At 43.8% G+C, this 21,584-nt stretch overlaps 1 protein-coding gene across 5 annotated transcripts in view; it reads right to left on the reverse strand.

The window, feature by feature from the left end:
• PALM2AKAP2 (PALM2 and AKAP2 fusion) overlaps nt 1-21,584 on the reverse strand; it is a 658,794-nt gene that overhangs the window by 46,302 nt on the left and 590,908 nt on the right. The window contains exon 1 of one of the 5 annotated variants that reach the window (XM_012439060.3): nt 186-281. The exons of the other annotated variants lie outside the window; for them this stretch is intronic. The gene's annotated coding sequence lies outside the window, so the exon portion shown is untranslated. Of the gene's footprint in view, nt 1-185; nt 282-21,584 lie in introns of those variants that run through there. 5 annotated transcript variants of the gene reach the window in all.

The following is a 21,584-nucleotide window of genomic DNA, read 5'->3' on the forward strand; positions in this document are numbered from 1 at the left end:
GAGAGAGAGAGAGAAGCAAGACACCAATCCGAGCTCGGCTGCCCACTGTCCGGCAAGAAAGGATTCCATAGCACATGATAGACTCTGAAAACCTCCTCCATAACGACACTGGCCTCAAAAAGGACCCTTGTCCTTTCAGATTAGAAAGAAAAGGACAAGAAGATAAGTCAGCAGACTCGGCTTACCCTGCCCAGAGCGTGCGCCTCAAACCTCCTCAGTGAGAACTGCCTTTTTCCAGACAGATTCCTGCATGCACCCTGGCTCAAGCTGGACAAATTCCTCCTGAGCCTCCTGATGGAAGACTGTGATGTCACCACGAGCCCTCCCTCTGCTCCCTAAAAGGCCATTCACACAAAGAAGGATTTTAACCTCCTTCGGAAAGGCCTGGCCCCTCCCAGGCTGGCCGGAGCCGGCGGGCAGCGGCATTCCCAGGCAGTGTGGGCCTGGCCTGCTCCAGTCACACTCAGGGCTGAGTAGGGAGGCAGGAGCTGGTGGCGCTGATGTGAATCAGTTACTGCTGTCTTCTCGGCAATTCACATCTAGGCCCTGGGACAAGCAGGGAATTGATATCCCAGGGATACTGAGGCAGCAAAAAATCTGAAAGGCCCTGGAGAAATCTCCAGTTAGACAGACTTTTCAGGACAGCTTGTGGTGTGTGCTTGTGCATGTGTACATGCATGTGGTATGTGCATGTGTGTGTGTGATAACAAATGCTCAGCATAGAAAATTTGGAAAAAAATATATTCATTACTCCTCCAATCAGAAAGATAAGAGTTAATATTTTATTTCATTCCATGGCTGTCTTCTCAGAAATACATATTTAATATCATTGAGACCAGACAGTAATTGCTATTCTGTGCCAACTTTTTTTTTAAAACTCACATCATTTCACAAGCAGTTTTTATGTGATTTAATGGCCTTTCTAAGATGCATTTTAAGTGGCTACATGATAATCAATGCCAAAGTGGACAGATGCATCTGGAGTCTGAGATGAGCACTCTAATTTCAAGAAATATCTGGAGGAAGTGGCTGCACCATCCCATAGCTAGCAACAGTCCTTGGCCACCAAGAAAACAGATGTGCATTTGCCTTGGGTAGAGACATCGGTGGCATCTCAGAATAGGGCCCCCAGCACTGCACTAAGTCTAACGGAGTTGGCGTGTTTACCAGTGTCCCCTGCCTGGAAACACCTCCTGGCTCCACTCTGCCTCCAGATTCCATCTACCTCGTTCCCTGGAACTCTACGTTGACCTGGAAAATTTGGGGCAGACCTTACGGGCAGAACTAGAAAGTCAGTCAGAATTCCAGGTCAGTTCAGGGCAGCGAAGTATTCACTTTTTCAGTAAGATTTGAGAGAACAAAGAGAACTGAGATTCCCAGTAAACCGGGGGAAAGATGACCAGCGCCACGCACGGTTCTGTGGGGCTGGCTCCTGTGGGGTCCGTTCTGGAGCAGTTTGTCCCGGTGAGCAACGCAAAGACAGAACAGGGTTCACCTGTGGTCTGCACACTGGCCAGCATGGCAGACCTCCTGGGACCCTCCCAAACACACGAGTCTAGGAAGGAATAATCAAAGTAGATGGAGCCCAAGCAGGCTCTTTTGAAAAGGAAGCTAAAAGTATCCTTTACAGTTATTGGCAGAATCTAAATAACATTTTCCATAGGCTGAAAACATCTTCCAAATTTATTTAGATATTGAGAAGTTCCTCGATGACTGAGTCTCCAGGGAGCACCAAGGGAACTCTGAATTTATGCTGCCCTGTGGAATAATTGGAATGTTCTGTTCTGTAGCCAAAGGCACTTCAAGATGCTACTTGGTCATCTAAAGTAGAATGAGGTGGGGAAATCACATGCCAATGGCATTGCTTTGCTTGAGAATGAAGAACCAGGGCAGGACCTTCCATGATGAGGTACCCTCGAACAACGTTGCAAGAGGGGTACCCGGGACCCACTCCATTACCACACCTGCCCCTCCACACCTGTGGGAAGATTTGTTTTTTTAATAAAAGGTTTTAGGCCAGGTGCGGTGGCTTACACCTGTAATCCCAGCACTTTGGGAGGCTAAGGTGGGCAGATCACAAGCTCAGGAGTTCGAGACCAGCCTGGCTATCATGGTGAAACCCCATATCAACTACAAATACAAAAATTAGCTGGGCGTGGTGATGGGTGCCTGTAATCCCAGCTACTCAGGAGGCTGAGGCAGGAGAACTGCTTGAACCCAGGAGGCGGAGGTTGCAGTGAGCCAAGATCATGGCACTGCACCCCAGCCTGGGGAACAGAGCGAGACTCCATCTGAAAAAAAAAAAAAAAGGTTTTAAATCTGCCAATTTGCCCTATTCACAAAGAGAAAACTGTATGTGCTCTTAAAGTCCTATTTTCCAAGGAGTAGGCTTGCATATGACCTGGTGTCTCAGAGATACCAGGGACCACTACACATACAAATACACACATGATCCACCCACACACATGCACACTGTCATGTGCTGACTTGTCACCTCTACAAATTCATATGTTGAAGTCCTAACACCAAGCACCACAAAATGTGAGGTTATTTGGAGCTCAGTCATGACAGAGGTAATCACGTTTAAGTGAAGTCATTACTCATACTAATCCAGTATGAGTAGTAGCTTTCTAACAAGAGGAAATTTAGACACAGAGACATGCGTAGAGGGAGCACAACTCTTTATAAGCCAAGGAGAGGAGCCTGGAACAGATCCTTCCCTCACAGCCCTCAGAAGGAACCAACTCTGCTGAGGATTTTGCACTTCTAGCCTCCCAACTGTGAGGCTACACATTTCTGCTGTTTAAGTCTCTCCCACCAATTGGTGGTACCTTGTCCTGGCAGCCCTAACAACTAATATATACAGTCACACATATACACCCTTGCATTCATATTTGTGCATGCAAACAAAAACACACACATTCACACACTTCCCTGAGTCCCCCTTCAACCCCTAGCTGCAAAAATAGGGTGGACTTTAGAAAAATACTCTGTGGCGGCTGGGTGCGGTGGCTCATGCCTGTAACCCTAGTACTCTGGGAGGCTGAGGCAGGTGGACCACAAGGTCAGGAGTTTGAGACCAGCTGGCCAAGATGGTGAAACCCCGTCTCTCCTAAAAATACAAAAATTAGCTGGGTACAGTGGTAGGTGCCTGTATTCCCAGCTACTGGGGAGGCTGAGGCAGGAGAATCACTTGAACCCAGGAGGCAGAGGTTGCAGTGAGCTGAGATCGTGCCATTGCACTCTAGCCTGGGTGACAAAGCAAGACTCCGTCTCAAAAAAAAGAAAAAAGAAAAATACTGTGTGGCAAAGTTACAGTTAGGTACTGCAGAAAAGTAGATTATACTCAGAGGCAGAGCAAGACATGAACAACCAGCAAGCTAGCTTCAGGCTGCAAAAGCATAAACTGAGCCGTCCACACTTGATGACACTGGAGTCTCTGGAGAGAAATGACCAGACTGGAATCCAGCAGGTAACATCTAGCTGCAGCTCACCTCTACACCCTCTACGTGTAGACTCTGAGCTTGAGGTGGGTTTTCTGGAAATAAATTTGCACTGCCAGTTTAATTCTCCTGCTGCCGTAACCTGATCTCTTTAGTCTCGGAGGATGCCTTGCCCTGGGGGCAAGCCTTTTCGAAACTTGGTCCTGGTTGACTGGGAAGTAAACTTCAACATATGAGGGTCTAGCCGCTGGGGTTTAAAGGCCATCGATACCATTATGATCATCATTCAGTGAATATCCATGGTGCACCTACTGTGTGCCTTGTCTGTGCCACATATCCTTGCATATCTTCTATTTAATCCTCCCATTAATGGCAAGCTGGAGACTATCATGCACTCTGCAGAGGAGCAGACTCCAGCCAATGGCGGTCACCTATTCCTAGGGTCACCCTGCTGCTCAGGAACAGAGCTCTGGCTAGAAGCCATGAATCCCCAAAATGCAGCAGGGCTCATGGAAGTCACACCAGGCAGCTCAGGAGCGAGCAGACCCAGGAAGGGTTTGGGCTAATGCAAATAAAAGAAAAAATCTTAACGCCAGGACTACACCTGTAATCCCAGCACCTTGGGAGGCTGAAGCAAGAGAATCCATCACTTGAGCCCAGGAATTTGAGACCAGCCCGGGCAACTTAGTGAGACCTTGTCTCTGTAAAATTTGAAAATTAGCCAGGCTCAGTGGCATGCACTTTTACTGCCAGCTACTTGGGAGGCTGAGGCAGGAGGAACTCGAGCCCGGGAGGTCAAGGCTGCAGTGAGATGATCAAAACACAAACAAATAACCTTAAGAATTGTCTGTAATTTAAGGCACGAAGAGACTACTTTGAAACTGTAGGCCAGCTGCTAGGAGCTTTGGGAAGGCCTCATTTCCCTTCTGGGTCTTAGTTTTCTGGTCTGTAAAATGAGATCCCAACTATGTGAAAACCCTTACCATTCACTTCTTATCTCTGTGAATTCTGTGGTTTTAGCAGGCACTTTGGGCACAGGTGAAGTCATTCTGAGTGGGCAGAGTCTCGACAAAGCCTGAGAGACCACAGGACCAGCAGCTGCCTTGGAAACCAGGTGATACTTTTGCCAAGAGAGGTTTTAAGAGTTCCCCGAAGGAAGCGTGACTCGTAGACAGAACTTTATCTCTTTAATGGAAGGATTTTATTCTCCTAAATGTAACTATCCCATTTATGATGGTCACCAGTCACTAATACCTTAGTGTGACAGAAACTTCCAAAAACAGATTTGAAGGGGTCAGGAAGGAATAGAAAGAGGCCCGCAGGGTAGAGAGGCTGGCTTCAAACACAGTTACGACCCAGCCCACTGCCTGGAATTGCAAAGTAGCTGGTGTAAGGGAAAGGGTGGCACTGGGAAGGTTTCCCTTCTTGCTTTCTGGCACTTAGGGAAGCTGGGGCAGCTTTTCAAGCTGCTCCAAGCCCAATTCAAGGCACACAGAGAAGGAAGCCTGGGCCTCACAGATGCCCTTCCTCCTCAGATGCCCAGTCTTGTGCTGTCCCTCCTTACCCTTCAGGTTGGTTCCTTCCAAGCCTCTTCTCCAAAAGACCCTGCATCTCAACCTCTCAGCATGAAGCCAGGTCTTTAAAGCAATTTGCACCTACATGTGAATCTGATGGGAATTCTTACAATTTAAGACAGGCGTTTGTTTACCAAAGGAATCCCTAATTGGAGTAAAGTGTGGGAAACTAAGACACACTTAGCCCTTAATTTATTAAGGGGAAATTGATGAGAAAAGGCAAACAGAAACAGCAACTCTCTTTTTTTTTTTTTTTTGAGGTGGAATCTCACACTGTTGTCTGGGCTGGAATGCAATGGTGCAATCTCAGCTCACTGCAACCTCCACCTCCCAGGTTCAAGCGATTCTCCTGCCTCGGCCTCCCAAGTAGCTGGGATTACAGGTGCATGCTACCACCACGCCCGGCTAGCCACCCAGACCTGGTAATGCTTCTCAGGTGCTCAGGGCACAGAAAGCTACAGAGCAGAGGGTTGAGAAGAATCCGCAAAAACATATCAACCCCTCAGCTATGTCATGCACCATGATCTCATTTATTCCTGTTAGAAATATTATTTGAAATACTATTTCATAAAAAAATAAATAAATAAATAGTTGTCGACTCCCGGCCTTTGCCCTCCCCACTGCCTCCTGCAGTCTCCCAGTTCCCTCTAACTGTCTCTGATATTGCTGCTCAAAAAGCAGGCTTTTGGTCAGGGCACAGTGGCTCATGCCTGTAATACCAGCACTTTGGGAGGCCGAGGCGGTCAGATCACCTGAGGCTAGAAGTTGAAGAGTAGCCTGGCCAACATGGTGAAACCTTGTTTCTACTAAAATATACAAAAATTAGCCAGGTGTGGTGGCGCATGTCTACAATCCCAGCTACCCAAGAGGCTGAGGCAGGAGAATCCCTTGAACCCAGGAGGCGGAGGTTGCAGTGAGCCAAGATCACGCCACTGCACTGCAGCCTGGGTGACAAGAGCGAGACTCTGCCTAAAAAAAGAAGAAAAAAAAAGCAGGCTTTTGGAGAGAAGAGGGTCTGAAGCCCTAATGTGTGTTGTATTTCATTCCAGAACTAGAGGAAGATACTGGTGACATTTAAGGAAAAGGGGCTAAGTCTAGCAGGCCAATAAAATGTCCCCATCCCCTGACGTGCACCCTATTTCTACCGTGAGTCTGTTGAGTTCCCCCATCAAGGGTCTTCGACTCTAAAGATGACTGCTGTCTGCCTCAGGCACAATATCTTACCTCCTGCAGGAGCAATGGCACCATCTCGTTGCATTGGGGAGGACCCAGCTTTAGAAGAAATGTATCACAATGTTATCTATAACAGTGAAAACCTACAGGTGACGAAAATGTGTAGTCTAAGTATCAGCATCTGAAAATTTTGATTTGTATAACCAATAGAATGCTGTGCAGCCTGTGGAAAGGATATTTATCATAATTGCGTAATAACCTGAAATGATGCTATATAAATAGGTACATGCAAAAGGGGTGCAGAGTTCAAGTTAAGAATGAACTTTGGCATCCAACAGACCTGGGGTCCTTCTCTGTAAAATGGCATAATACCACTGCTAACTTAGGGAGCAGCTGTAAAACATCACATGCTCACCACAGGGCTTGTCATACAGTAAAATGATTCAACAAATGGTGGCTCCAATAGCAATAAACTGGGAAAATATTTAAAACCCATATTATTATAATGGCTTTATTATAATGGCTTGATGGTGTTAAAATATTACGGACCCTTGCAATCAATAAAAAAGGTCAACAACCCAAACATAAAAGTAGACAAAAGATACAGACAGTTCATCACAAAAAGAAATATAAACTATTCTTAGACACACAAAATGACTCTCAATCCCACTTAGAGAAAAGAAACACAAAATAAAATAAAATTCTAAGGTTTCCACCTCTACAATTAGTTATCAGCATGTAAGGAAAGAGGTACCCTCATCTAACTCCATAAAGTTGGACGGCAATTTGGCAATATGGACCCAACTTTAAAATACACAATGCTTTTGACCCAGGAGTTATACTTCCAAGAATTTATACTATAGCAATAGAGGCACATGTAGAAAATGATCTATACACAAGGATCTCCAATGCCACAATGTTTGCAATAATAAAAGACTAGAAATAACCAAAATTAATAGGGAACTGATTTTTTTTTTTTAGATGGAGTCTCGCTCTGTTACTAGGCTGGAGTGCAGTGGCGTGATCTCTGCTCACTGCAACCTCCGCCTCCTGGGTTCAAGTGACTCTCCTGTCTCAGCCTCCTGAGTAGCTGGGACTACAGACATGAGCCACCACGCCTGGCCTGATATTTTCATTAAATGGAATGTTACACAACTTTAAAAGAATAGAAGAATTCCCAGCTCTATAATAATTTATATATGACAATCTTCAAAATCTACTGAGTTACAAGGGCTATGGAACATTTTATAAAGAGCACATTACCTTTGATGTTAACAAACATGAATATGAATAATCTTATATGTATATATTTTATTTGTATATATGTAGATATGTGTGTACATATATTTGCATATTCAGAGGCGATTCCTGGAAGGACACATAAGAAACTGATCACAAAGATTTTCTCTGGAATGGGGAAGGGGGGTCACTGGACATCAGGTGTAGGTAAGCTTCTATTCACTGTGTTCTTTTCTACACCTTTTCAATGTTAGAATATGTGCATATATTAACTTCCGAAAAAAAGCAGCACTTAAAAATATTGAGAGACAGGTAGGAAAGAACTAAAAGGAAATACGGCGCTCCTGATGGGTGGCTAGGCGCCTGGAGGAGATAAATTCACTGTCAGAAGTCAAGGAGGCTGGGCGCAGTGGCTCTTGCCTGTAATCCCAGCACTGTTATCCCACCTGTAATCCTAGAGGCAGGCAGATCACTTGAGGCCAGGAGTTCAAGACCAGCCCAGCCAACATGGCAAAACCCTGTCTCTACTAAAAATACAAAAAATTAGCCAGGCATGGTGGTGGGCACCAGTAGTCCTAGCTACTCAGGAGGCTGTGGCAGGAGAATTGCTTGAACCTGGAGGCAGAGGTTGCAGTGAGCCAAGATTACGTGACTGAACTCCAGCCTGGGTAACAGAGCAAGACTCCATCTCAAAAAAAAAAAAAAATTAATTAAAAAATAAAATAAGTCAAGGATATCATTTGTGCGTGTATGCATGTATGTTTGAGTATATATACATGGAGTGTGTGTATATATATATGCACACACATATATATTCCATTTTATAAAAAGATAATTCCCCTATTAATTTAGGTTATTTCTAGTCTTTTATTGTTGCAAACATTGTGGCATTAGAGATCCCTGTGAATAGATCATTTTCTACATGTACCTCTATGGCTGTAGTATAAATTTTTGGAAGTAGAACCACACACACACACACACACACACACATACCCACATATATATATATAGTTTTCTCTCTCTCTCTCTCTTTCTCTCTCTCTCTCTCTATATATATATATATTTATATATATATATATATATAGTTTACTCGTCATTGCTGTGGTTTTAATGTGTCTCCCAAAGGTCATGTGTTGGAAACTTAATCCCAAATACAACAGTGTTGAGAGGTGGGAACTCACGAACGATCATCCCAGGAATGGATTCATTATCAAAGTGAAATGGGTCCTCTCTTATCTCTCACAGGTTATATGCTCTTTTGCCCTCTCATTTTCTGCTATGGCATGAGACAGCCTCCAGAAATATAAGAACTAAATCTCTGTTCTTTATGAATTACTCAGACTCAGGAATCCTCTTTTAGCTTCAGAAATTGGACAAAGACAGTGGTTGACCATGGAGAATAGGAATGGGGGAAATCTCACTGCTAAAGGTTGATGAAAAGCTGAAGTGGAGTCCATAATTTTTATTTCATAGACATATGAATTAATGGCATGGTACAGTGGCTCATGTCTGTAATCCCAGAACTTTGGGAGGTTGAGGTGGGAGGATAGCTTGAGCCCAGGAGTTCGAGACCAGCCTGGGCAACATAGTGGGACTCCACCTCTACAAAAAATAATTTTAAAAAATGAACTGGGCATGGTGGCGTGAACCTATAGTTTCAGTTACTTGGGAGGCTGAGGCAGGAGGATCACATGAGCCTGGGAGGTCGAGGCTGCAGTAAGCTGTAATCACACAACTGCACTTCAGTCGGGGTAACAGAGTGAGACTCTGTCTCAAAAAACAAACAAACAAGAAACCAAAAAACAAAACAAACAAAGATGTGTATTACCAAGCACGTGTTAGTGCTGTAACTGAAAAAGCAAGGATTGAAAGTATCGGGCATAAATTTAAAAGTTGCAAATTTGAGCTTTAAATACATTCAGACTTAAAAAGCCAGGGCTCATCTACTCGTTAGGTTTTACAACACCTCTGACCTCCATTTCCCATCTACATATTGAAAAATGAGGCCTTTAATCAGCCACGATGAACAAATGTGTACCAAAACTTGGCCATCTCTTGAGGAAGTTTGGCTTTCTGGTTGTAATGTATTATTATTTAGGAGCACTCTCACTCTACACAGCCCTATGACAGTATCACCTTCCTTTTTCATTGAAGATAAGTTATTGGCTCACTGCTATACATAGACATTTTCCTTCCAAGAGCTTCCTATTCCCAGAAAAGTTGTGAAACACGCTGTGAGTAACCAAATTCCCCCTTGGGAATCAAATGTCATGGAATTTCATGAACTATGTCACAGACAGAATATGTCAGAGGAAAATCCCATTGAAGAATTTCCCAAGGACTGATCAGTCAAGTAGAGAACAAAATAAAGGAAGCTGATTTATCCATTATTCTAAACAATAGTCATTTTTTTTGGTTCCATTTAGCTTAAATGTACAGATGAGTCAATCTAGTAATCTCTTCACCTGTCTACAAGGTGCATGTGCACACGCACACAAGCACACGCACACACACACGCACACGCGTGTGCACACACACACAGGTTCATTAAATTTGAGTCCCATTTTTTCTTTTAGTATTTTAAAATTTTAAGTAAAGTTTCAAAAATAATATTTTGGGTTTGTTCAATCTAGTCTTCCATAGGCAAAAAGTACCATATCTCTTATTAATGTTTAATGTGAATGCTGGGGTTTGGAACAGACTGTAACTCTGCACTTCGGCAATCCCAAATTCCAGACCAATTATGTCTGAGATTCTTGCCTTTCTGTTACTTAATTCTTATTAATCCGGTGAATCCTGAGGGTCTAAAGTCAATGGTGAACTCTATGGAAGCTGAGTCCAGGGAACAGAACAGGTCTCTCTCATAGATGTACCCACCATGCTCTTCCCTGCTCAAAGGCAGGTATTACATGGCAAGCCTTCACTTCTCCAAGACAATGTTCACAATTCCAGAGGAGAAAGAAAAACCATCAGAGATGCTTTTTCAATGAAATCATCAGTGAGTTCTAAGAACACTTAACAAAAGGACCTACCACTTTCCAACAGGAAACTGGTTTCATCTGATGGAATCAGCTACCTATTGATTCCAAAGAAACTGGTGGAAGGCATTAAAAGGTTTAGACCTCCCTGCAGAGAACCACCCCACCATTATGGATTAGCATCACTGTGGATTGCCATCCACTCTGGGAACTCATGAACAGTCCTGTCTCAAGTTCCATGTGAAGCCAGGCTGTGCAGCAAACAGACCTCTGATCTAATTCCCTCCGACACATTCTGGCAGGAAAAAAGAACTCCAGCAAAGTCCAGATGGTCAGTCTGAGAGTCTTGCTCCACTAGGGTTAAGTGGTAATTCTGGATCAGGACAGGCAGTGGGGACACTGGCCTGATGAGGAACAGGACACAGCAGGCAACCAAGAGGCAATGAAGACTCAAGCCAGGGCCACTAATTTTTCTTCCATTTCATGCAGCAAATGGATGCCACTGTATGCAAGGGATTCTGAGCATGGTATCAGAGGTGCACTTGTGGTTTAAAGCAAAAGGTTTTTGCCCTTGACACTGAGGACCTGACCCTGGTTCTGACTGTGATTCTGCCCCAGCCCTGGCCTTTAGCCAGAACCGAGGGACCACATGGACTCACGCCTCTCCTGCCCACAGCTCTGCTCTCCCAAGCCCACCACCCTGGGCCAGCATTGCTGGACCACGCTCTGGGAAAAGTTTAGGCAGCCAGACTCTGGGGGCAGCTGAGGGCCGGTCACCTGTTTCCGTCCTCTGCTTTTAAGGCTCTGAATGCCAGGAAGGAACCTCTGCAGGAGAAGGAAAGCATGGAATTTCTCCACGTACCATGGGATGCATGATAAGCATAAGCCAGCAGGGACACGGGGAGCAGAGGGGAGTGGTGGGAGAGTATTTTGTTTTGTGCAAAGAAATGTGCTCCTTCTCTTAATGCAAACGAAATCGACTACTACCTTCTCTCATTTATGAAGAATCTCTCTGCCCGGTTGTGGAATCCCAGGAGCAGAGCGCAGTGGTTGAGAACCAGTAAGTAATACTGATTATGGAAACAGGATAAGGTCTGAGAACCAGCAACAAGGAAGGGGTCGCCGTTTGCTTGCACAGCCTCTGCCTCATCCTGTTTACCCTCCAGAGACCCCCTTTGATCCCAGGGTTGCCTGCTGTTGACCATTTTGCTGCCATAGTTTTTAGACTCTTTGTTCTCCATTTGCTTATACATGGTAGGTACACAGTGGGAAGTACACAAATCTAGAGAAAAGAAGGTCAGGGTTTGTGAATCCTTGGGTATCACAAACTGACCGTGTGATGCTTTTGCAAGGGATTTTCTTCTCCCTGAGACTCAGGGTCCTCATCTGTTAAATGGGTATAATAATTACTGAAGTGAGTCAAATAGTGTCCCACCCAAAAATTCATGTCCACCTGGAACCTCAGAATGTAACATTTGGAAATAGGGGCTTTGCAGATGTAATCTGTTCAGATGAGATCATACCGGGTGAGAGTGGGCCCCACATCCAATAACTGGTGTCTTTTTAAGGGGAAGACAGGGCATACAGATACAGACACAGAGGAAACTCCATGTGAATCTGGAGGCAGAAATTCGAATGATTCATTTATACGCCAAGGAATGTTAAACATTACTAACAACCACCAGAAGCGAGGAGAAGGGCATGGAACAGATTCTCCCTGAAAGCCTCCAGAAGGAACCAATCCTGCCATCTGTAATTTCAGACTTCAGGCTTCCTGACCTGTGAGAGAAGAAATCGCTATTGTTTCCAGCCACATAATTTGTGGGAATTTGTTACAGCTGCGCTAGGAAATTAATACACCTACCCTATGAGATTGTTAGGAAGATTTCCGAAAGGACAGTATGTGAGGCAGCTGGCCCCACGATGAGAACACAGTAGGACTTCAATAGTTCACTCTTGCTTTCTACTCTGACCACAGGCCAATAATATGATTTTTCGAGCCTTCTTCAGAGGCGGGTTGCCCCCAAGATATCCATGCTTTTTTTTTTTTTTTTTTGAGACAGCATCTCACTCTATCGCCAGGCTGGAGTACAGTGACACAATCCTGGCTCACTGTAACTTGCGTTTTCTGGGTTCAAGCAATTCTCCTGCCTCAGCCTCCCAAGTAGCTGGGACTACAGGCACGCACCACCACGCCCGGCTAATTTTTTGTATTTTTAGTAGAGACGGTGTTTCACCATGTTGGCCAGGATGGTCTCGATCTCCTGACCTCATGATCCACCCGCCTCAGCCTTCCAAAGTGCTGGGATTACAGGCGTGAGCCACCGCACCTGGCGATATTCATGCCTTTTAAAACTTATAGACAGGGCCAGGCACAGTGGCTCACGCCTGTAATCCCAGCACTTTGGGAGACTGAGGCAGGTGGATCACCTAAGGTCAGTTTGAGACCAGCCTGGCCAACATGATGAAACCTTGTCTCTACTAAAAGTGCAAAAAATTAGCTGGTTATGGTGGCAGGCACCTGTAATCCCAGCTACTTGGGAGGCTGAGGCAGGAGAATGGCTTGAACCAGGGAGGCAGAGGTTGCAGTAAGCCGAGATCATCCACTGCACTCCAGCCTGGGCAACAAGAGCAAAACTCTGTCTCAAAAAAAAAAAAAAAAAAAAAAACCCTGTGGATAAAACAGAAAGAGCAAAGGAATACCTGTGGAATAAGGGCATATCCACACAGCAAAAGGCTGCAGGCTTATTGACTGGCCAACTGGAGCAGAAGCATCCATGTATGCTCTTGTGCACAGAAGCCAGGTGACAAAGACAGCCTGTCCTGGAGCTGGCAATGGGAATGTACCTTGTCAAACTGGAGAAGGAACACATGGCCCCAGAGTCCTCAAAGGTATTAGCAACTTTAGTTGATGATGAGGCGCTCATAACCTTGTTGAGCATTTACGGTATGCCAGGCATTAGACCAAGCAATTTTTATACATAATCACATTGATTCCTCAAAACAAGCCTAGGAGATCAGTACTCTTGCTGGCTCTAGTTTACAGTTCAGGAAACCAAGGTTCAGAGAGTTTTCAGTGACTTACGCATGGGCTCCAGCCATAAGTGCTAAAGCTGGGACTGAACTGGAGGCAGACAGCCTGTCGCGGGGCCTTTAACCACTGTCTTGCCTCTCGTAGATACAAAGGTAGAAACTGTGACAATCTGGACTGGAGGCTTATCAAACAAGGACGACTGGCCTCAAGATTCTTTTTCTGCTTTATTATATACTCTAAATGGGTCCTAGAACTCTTTGCAAGTGCTTGCTGGCTTAGCTGGTATGCCAGTTTCCTTGACAGGAAATATAGATGATATGGATGATGATGGTAACAATTATTAATTGAATACCTACAATGTGTAGGCATTTACATACATTATCTCAATACATCCTCATGGCAACTCTGTGAAATAGAGCTAATCCCTATTTTGTGGATGAACACATTGAAGCTCAGAGCTTAAGTAATTTGCCCAAAGACACTAAACAAGAAGGGGCAGAGTTGAGAGCCAAGCCCTGGCCTGTCCAGCTCTCCGAAGCCCACTATAAAGAAGCACATCTTGACATCCTTCTTGCTTTCCCAAGACACCTGATGTACCATGGCTCACTGAATCTAAGAACTCACTTTGAGCTCTTTGCTGCATCTTGGATGGTAATCTTAAAAGACTGTGTCTTCTACCTGCACCTGCTTAAGATGCCTGGAGTTCTCCTCTAAATACTCCAGGTGAGTGACTTTCTCTTCAGCTGAGTGGTTGGAATTCCCTAGATAATGTCTGGTCACTCCCAGGAATGTCTGTTTGTCTTGTATACAGGTTCAAGCACAATAGCAGGGGTCCTACAATAGCAGAGAACAACCAGTCCGTTCTGGCTATGGACTCCTCCCCAACAAGCAGGGCAGAAGGTGGGGATCTAAAAACAGAAAATGACAGAGGCTGGGTGTGGGAGTTGGGGCTTCAGTGTTGCAGGAACGCAAGCAACAAACATCTCAAGCTGTGCAATGCTAGAAGGCAGATGGAACCAAAACGCTGACTGGAGCCATGACGCAGCTTTGTTGTATTCTGAAATGCTCATCCTTCCATTTTTTTTGCTTTAGTTTTTCTGAGCACGCTGGATGCAATATAAATAAATAAGCAAGCAAGCATGTAGCCCCAAACCATGCTCTCTACATTGGCGATTACTTGCAAAACCTCAGAATTGGTGCAAGTGGTGCAAAATTCCTTTATCTCATCTTAGCAATGCATTTTGCCGTTAGGGGATGGGGAAGCAAGGCAAGGCTTTATCTTGAAAGGCTACGGTGGTGGCAAGGGGTTTGCCAGCTCCCAACTTATTCAAGTCCCCTCAATTTCATCATGCAATGCTGAAATGCACCATTCAGCGTATGTCATCATCTCAGTAAAGTGGGTCAACTTCTTACGAAAAACATTATTTAAAATTACTTCTTGAGGTCAGGGGTAGTGGCTTATGCTTGTATTCCCAGCACTTTGGGAGGCCAAAGCAGGAGGATCACTTGAGGCCAGGAATTCGAGACCAGCCTAGGCAACATTATGAGACCCCCCCATCTCTACAAATGATTAAAAGAAATAGGCCAGGTGCAGTGGCTCACGCCTGTAATCTCAGCACTTTGGGAGGCCAAGGCAGGCAGATCACCTGAGGTCAGGAGTTCAAGATCAGTCGGGCCAACATGGTGAAACCCCCTCTCTACTAACAATACAAAAATTAGCCGGGCATGGTGGCGGGTGCCTGTAATCTCAGCTACTCAGGAGGCTTGAGGCAGGAGAATTGCTTGAACCAGGGAAGCAGATGTTGCAGTGAGCTGAGATCATACCACTGCACTCCAGGCTGAGTGACAGAGTGAGACTCCATCTCAAAAAAAATAAAATAAAATAAAATAATTCAGGAGCATAAATGCACCATAAACAGCACATCCATGTCTAGGACTCCAGAGGTCTCAAGGGTAAAGAAAGTTGAGAGTGGGGTCCTGTCTGTAATCTGAACCCCAGCTACCCTAAAGGGTGCTCTGGATCAGCGGTGCCACTGTGGTTTACTCTGGGTCTTCCTTCCCCTACCAAAGCTAAGCACAGACTTTTCCCCAGGGTCTGAAACTCACCAAGCCCTGACCAGGGCACCATTCAGAAACCAAATGAAGCCTAAGATGCTGCCCAACAAATAGGCCTTCAATAAATGTCCCTCAGACTATTTATTTACTCTGATAGAGAAAAAAAGAAGTATATGCACTTAGAGTCAGCAACATGATATTTTGAAATATATATGCTTTGTGGAATGACTACATCAAGCTAATTAATATGTTACCTTACATATTTGTGAGGACACTAATCTACCCCCTTACCAACTTTTGAGCACAAGATATAATACATTGTTATTAACTATAGTCATCATGCTGTACCAATAGAGCTCTTGAATTCAATCTGGCTGTGTAATTGAAATTTTGTATCCATTGACCAATACCTCCCCAATCCCCCTCCCCTCCAACCGCCCCTCTCTCCAACACACTGATCTCATTTCCTTTGGATCTACACCCAGAAGTGGGATTGCTGGGTCATATAGTAGTTCTATTTTTAATTTTTTGAGCCTGAACCTTTTTTTTTTTTAAAAGAAACTCCTACACCTGGAATGAAGGGGCCTGCCACTCTTTCCCTGGGTCTGTCCCCTTGCTGGCCCCTCCACATAGGTGTGCCCTTCCCTCTCTCACTCCCAGGCAAATTCATCTGCTTTCAGCAAGGATTCAGATTAAACCTGCTCTCTCCCCACTGACGTTTCCTGATGACTGCACACACCACAGCAGAATTAGCTGCTCTGCTACACCTTGCAGGTAGTTCTAGAAGACAGGCCAGGCTATGGTTGCAGCTCCCCGAGGGCTGGGTTGACCCTCAAGTACTATTCGTCAGTACTTGTCAGTCATGCGCTGTCACTGCTGCCCTTCCTAGGCACTAAGAATGTCACCAGGGAGGCTTCTGTGTTTTCTGGAGGGTTCCAAATACCACAGCCTGAAACGTGGCCTCTGAACCTCAGAGAGTTTCTGAAGTTTTAACAGTGTGCCACCTGCTGCTGAAATTTTTCTTCAATAGTATTTAAAACTTTTGGGTTTTGAGCCACATGGAAAATAAACTCCATCCTAAAATTTCCTCCTAGCACCACAAACTCTGAAATCTGTCAATACTTTACTTCCCCCAACCAAAAAAAAAATTTTTTTTTAATGCAGGGGCATAATTTTTATAGCTTTCTTTTGTTGTCATGAAATATATAACTTAAATTTTGCCATTTTAACCATTTTAAGTGTACGATGCAGTGGCATTATATTCACGACGTTGTGCAACCATTACCACTATTTCCAAAATTTTTTCATCACCCCCTAGAAAGAAACTCTGTACTCATTAAGCAATACGGGTCATGATTTTTGAACATTCTATGAGGCTAATTAGGAAACAGAATCTAGGTAAATAGACTGTACCTTTGTAGCAAACGGGAGAAAAAAAGTGGTAGAGAATACGATAGTTACTGATTATATTAGGGTAGAAGAATAAGTACCCTATTCCACTTTCTACATTTTTGGCAATTAATTGTATTATATCCTCTTTTTGGTCTCATCGGCATAATAGAAAAACAAAAAGCACACAGGAAAAAAATAACAGAAAAATAGCTTAATGTATGCAATTGATATTTTCCTGAAAAGTTGTATGTAAGTTAACACGCATCCGCTACTCCTTAGAGTTTTTAAAAACTCAACTTATTTGACTTGTAAACCTCAAGCACAGAATGACAAATCTGCCTCATGTGCACTGTGCTTACATTCACAGTATTGTTCATAGCAACTTACTCTCGTAAAAATAGAGGTTCTGGTCGGGCACGGTGACTCATACCTGTAATCCTAGGACTCTGGGAGGCTGAGGCAGGCAGATCACTTGAGGCCAGAAGTTTGAGACCATCCTGGCCAACATGGTGAAACCTCGTCTCTACTAAAAATACAAAAATTAGATGGGCATGGTGGCAGGTGTCTGTAGTCCCAAATACTCGGGAGGGTGAGGCATGAGAATCACTTGAACCCAGGAGGCAGAGGTTGCACTGAGCTGAGATAGCACCACTACACTCCAGCCTAGGTGACAGAGTGAGACTCTGTTTCCCCACTCCAAAAATAAAAATAAAAATTAGAGGTTCTCCTTACTTTTTATTTCCTAAATTAGCAATGTAATCATATTATGACCAACAAATTCTGAAGAAATTAAAAGATAATTGTTTAGAAAGAAAATTAAGATCATCTCCACCCCTGACTCAATTGATCAAAAATCCTATTTCTAAAGTCACTTTTTTTCTTTTCTCTTATTTTTAAAATGTACTTATATATTAATTGTACATATTTATGGGGTACGTAGTGATGTTTCCATACATACAACGTATAGTGATCAGATCAGCGCAATTAGCATATTCATCATCGTGAACATTTACCATTTCTTTGTGTGGGGAACATTCAATACCCGTCTTCCAGCTATTTGAAACTATATATTACTGTTAACTATAGTTATTCTATAGTGCTATAGAATACTAAAACTCATTTAAAAAAAAAAAAAAAACAACTAGAATATTTTTGTAGCTTTGTTACCTTCTGCCTGGGTGGAGATTAAGTCTCCCGTAAGAATATATCCCCAATAGATAATGTCAATTAGTGATTAACAGCTCAGCGATAATCCCTTCCCTGAAAAGTCTGTTTTCAGCTTAACCTTCCATTGGGCTAATTGATGACTTATCTGCCATTAGGAGTGCCTTGCACATCAAAGCATTGTTTGGGAACAGAGCAAAAACAGACTGGAGAGAGAGAGAAAGAGAGAGAGAGAGAGAGACCTCTCACCCTGGGGCTAATTGCTGGAATTGAACATTTCCTAATGGAGACGGGGCTTTTAGTTTAATAAACAAGCCATTTGTTTGAGAACTGAAATGGCAATCCGATTTCTAGACTGTTGACGGATTAAATGCACACAAGCACTTGTGCACCCACACAAAGCAACACTGCCTTTGTCCTTCAGACCTCTCAAATCCACTCATGACTGGCATTCTCTGCTTTTCCTAACCTCCTACCTTGCTGCACATGGGTGCTCTCAAGCTACCTAGAATCACAGAGCTGCACTGGGACAATGTAAGCACCAAGCTAAGCACCCATCACCACCCTCTTCTCATCATACTCCTTTGTGCACACCCACAAGGATGTCCTCTCTCTCCACTACCTAAAAGGGAAGGCTGCAGCCTTACACATCCCCCCAGCAATAAGGATTAAACCAGTTTGAGGGGTTAGGAGTACGGCCCCTCCCGTCTAGGCCAGCACTCATTTCACATATTTAGAAGCTACTCTTCTGAGGTTATAATATTAATAGAATCTTCTTTCTGCCAGCTACCTCTGGATCCAGCCTCTGGATTTCTTGTCTCCTTCTTAGTCAGCTCTCCCAGACTACAGTCACAAGTTCTCATTGTGTAGAAGTCGAAGCTGTGACCATGCTGAAACCCTGGGTGGTCCCACTTGGGTCTCCATCTCAGAAAAGGCTAACCTGATGGGCCAGGTTTTCCTCTTCAAAAATACAAAATCATGTTTGCCAAAGAAGCCAACTCTCATCAATGCAAAAACATGCAGATGTAGCCACTTCTTTTTTTTTTTTTTTTTTTTTTGAGACGGAGTTTCGCTCTTGTTACCCAGGCTGGGGTGCAATGGCGCGATCTCGGCTCACCGCAACCTCCGTCTCCTGGGTTCAGGCAATTCTTCTGCCTCAGCCTCCTGAGTAGCTGGGATTACAGGCACGTACCACCGTGCCCAGCTAATTTTTTGTATTTTTAGTAGAGACAGGGTTTCACCATGTTGACCAGGATGGTCTCGATCTCTTGACCGCGTGATCCACCCGCCTCGGCCTCCCAAAGTGCTGGGATTACAGGCGTGAGCCACCGCGCCCGGCCCCACTTACTTATTTCTAAAACAACACAGGCTCTTATTAATGAGCAAGGATTTCTGTATTTATATTATGCAAAGTCAGAGTAGTGAGTTTGGCTCTAACAGAAAGAATATGAAAAAGAAAATAGGAGTACTAGACTAGAGAGGATATAATGCATATATATAAAAAACAGCCTAGGCTACCTTGCTTTATTGGGCAGAAGCTTCTTTTCTTACAGTATTACATTTAATTCCAAAAGACATTAGAATGAAAATCACATAGACTTATGCAAAATTAACTAGCTGAGAGAGCTTGCAAGTCTAAAAGGACACTTGTTAGTTCTCTGTGGATATGGCCTGCTGATAAATTTTATGTCCACTCACATTAAAAAGAAAAAGAGAGACCTACTTCCCTACAGTAAGGAGCAATGAAACATAGCAGTGCTTACGCATCTCATTAGCTCTGCAGGTTAAGCACCAATGAACAGCAGGATATAATTAATAGGGTCAAATATCAGGGGTTTTAAATGTATTAATTTGTAGCCAGCAAATGGACCTTATTGAAAATTAACTCCTAATTATTTCCAATGACATGTATACAGTATGTGTGCATATGGTGGATAAGTAATGAGAGTCCTTTAAAATCATCACCACCTAATGTCAATGACAAAACCTGCCTAGAACTTTAAAGAAAGATGCAGCACCTATCAAGTTCACTGACGTTAATTCAATTCTCAAGTAGGATCTGCAAAGCAACCACATTTTAAGTAGCAATAATATAAACAACTCTATGTTATCAGGAAACCATAGCATAGGAGCTACAAAGAATGCATTAGGTCACAAGTTCTCTCTGCATGCGATTTTCTGGCAAAAATTAACCTAAGGGCTTTCTTGCAAGCCAATCTAAAAAGAAGACAGAGGACAGATGTGTTTGAGCTTCTGATTTATTAGGCCTCTAGGTAAAACTCTTCAGAAAACTAGCCATTAAAAGGTGTACAGAGCTCTGCCTGAATTGACAGTCTAGAAAGGGATTCTAGCCTCGTCCTCCTGCCAACTTTGTTTCTCCCATAAAATGGGGTTATTCTGCAGGATGACACTATATAATCTAAGAAATAATACCACTTAACCTGAGTAAATTTATCAATCTATCAACTAATATCTCAAGTCTAGAGCTTGAGTTCTAGAGAGAAAAGTCTGAGGTAGTCTCTGGACACATATGACACATCTACTACCATTTTGTGCTTCTGTAACTCTAGGAAGGTAGAGTGAATGCTTTGAAGACTTCAACAGCAGCTTCATGAGATAGCTTGGAGCTATCATCATTATGTTACACAGATAATTACACAAAGTGGAATTCAAGGTTTGAAACATTCTTACCAGGTGCAAACATCTCAAGTGAGTTCAGGTTTTAAAGCACATTCCAACTGAGCCGAAGAATCAGGTTTTGAAACTGGTTTCATTCCACATCTGTGAGCTTTGGCAGCCCTCTATCTTGAGGCTGCCTTCTTGGAATTCCTAAGCTGGGCCCATTCTGTTCATCCCAAGTATTTGGGTCTGAAGGGTTTCCAGGCCACTGAAGCTGATAAACCAAAGGCTTATACTAGCTATAAAAACCATCCTTCAGAACTTGATAAGATGAGGTCTCCAGGGTGCTAATGCTTATTTTTCAAGCCACTGGAACACAAGCGAATTAATTGTTAACTGTTTTTACCATGAGTATTTACTAGGAATGCAGAGATTCAAGAAATGCACTTACGGTAGCTTCCAGTAAGGTACGATTTGTGCTGTGGGAGAAATCTTAAGCATGACCTCATCTGGACCAGTTTCAACTTAACTCTCAATTTGTTTGGGGCTAAACATCTAAAATCCCAACAAAAATCTGGACAGAATCCAGTTTGAGGCAAGACTGAACTCAAAATACGACACCTTACCCCGCCCCCCCAAAAAAACAGCAGAACTCTTGTAAGTTTCCTAGGCTGTACTTTGATCGCAGACAAAGAGGAAAGAGTAGAAGTGTGTGGCCAAGTGACTGACAAACCAGCATACGGGGAGCTCCCTGGGGGAATCTCAATAGATTCCACTGTTCCTGGAGGTGGACCCTTGAATGGTCCTAAAGAAGATGTGGCTGACACTCAAATCTGAAACGTTCCAGAGATCACAGCACAGGCCAGAAAGGAGAGAGGACAGGTGGATCCAAGTTCACGTGGCCAAAAGAGAA

Source organism: Aotus nancymaae, unplaced genomic scaffold (genome assembly GCF_030222135.1).
Source record: "Aotus nancymaae isolate 86718 unplaced genomic scaffold, 86718_ANA_hifiasm-v0.15.2.pri h1tg000003l, whole genome shotgun sequence".
Classification (NCBI taxonomy): Eukaryota; Metazoa; Chordata; class Mammalia; order Primates; family Aotidae; genus Aotus; species Aotus nancymaae.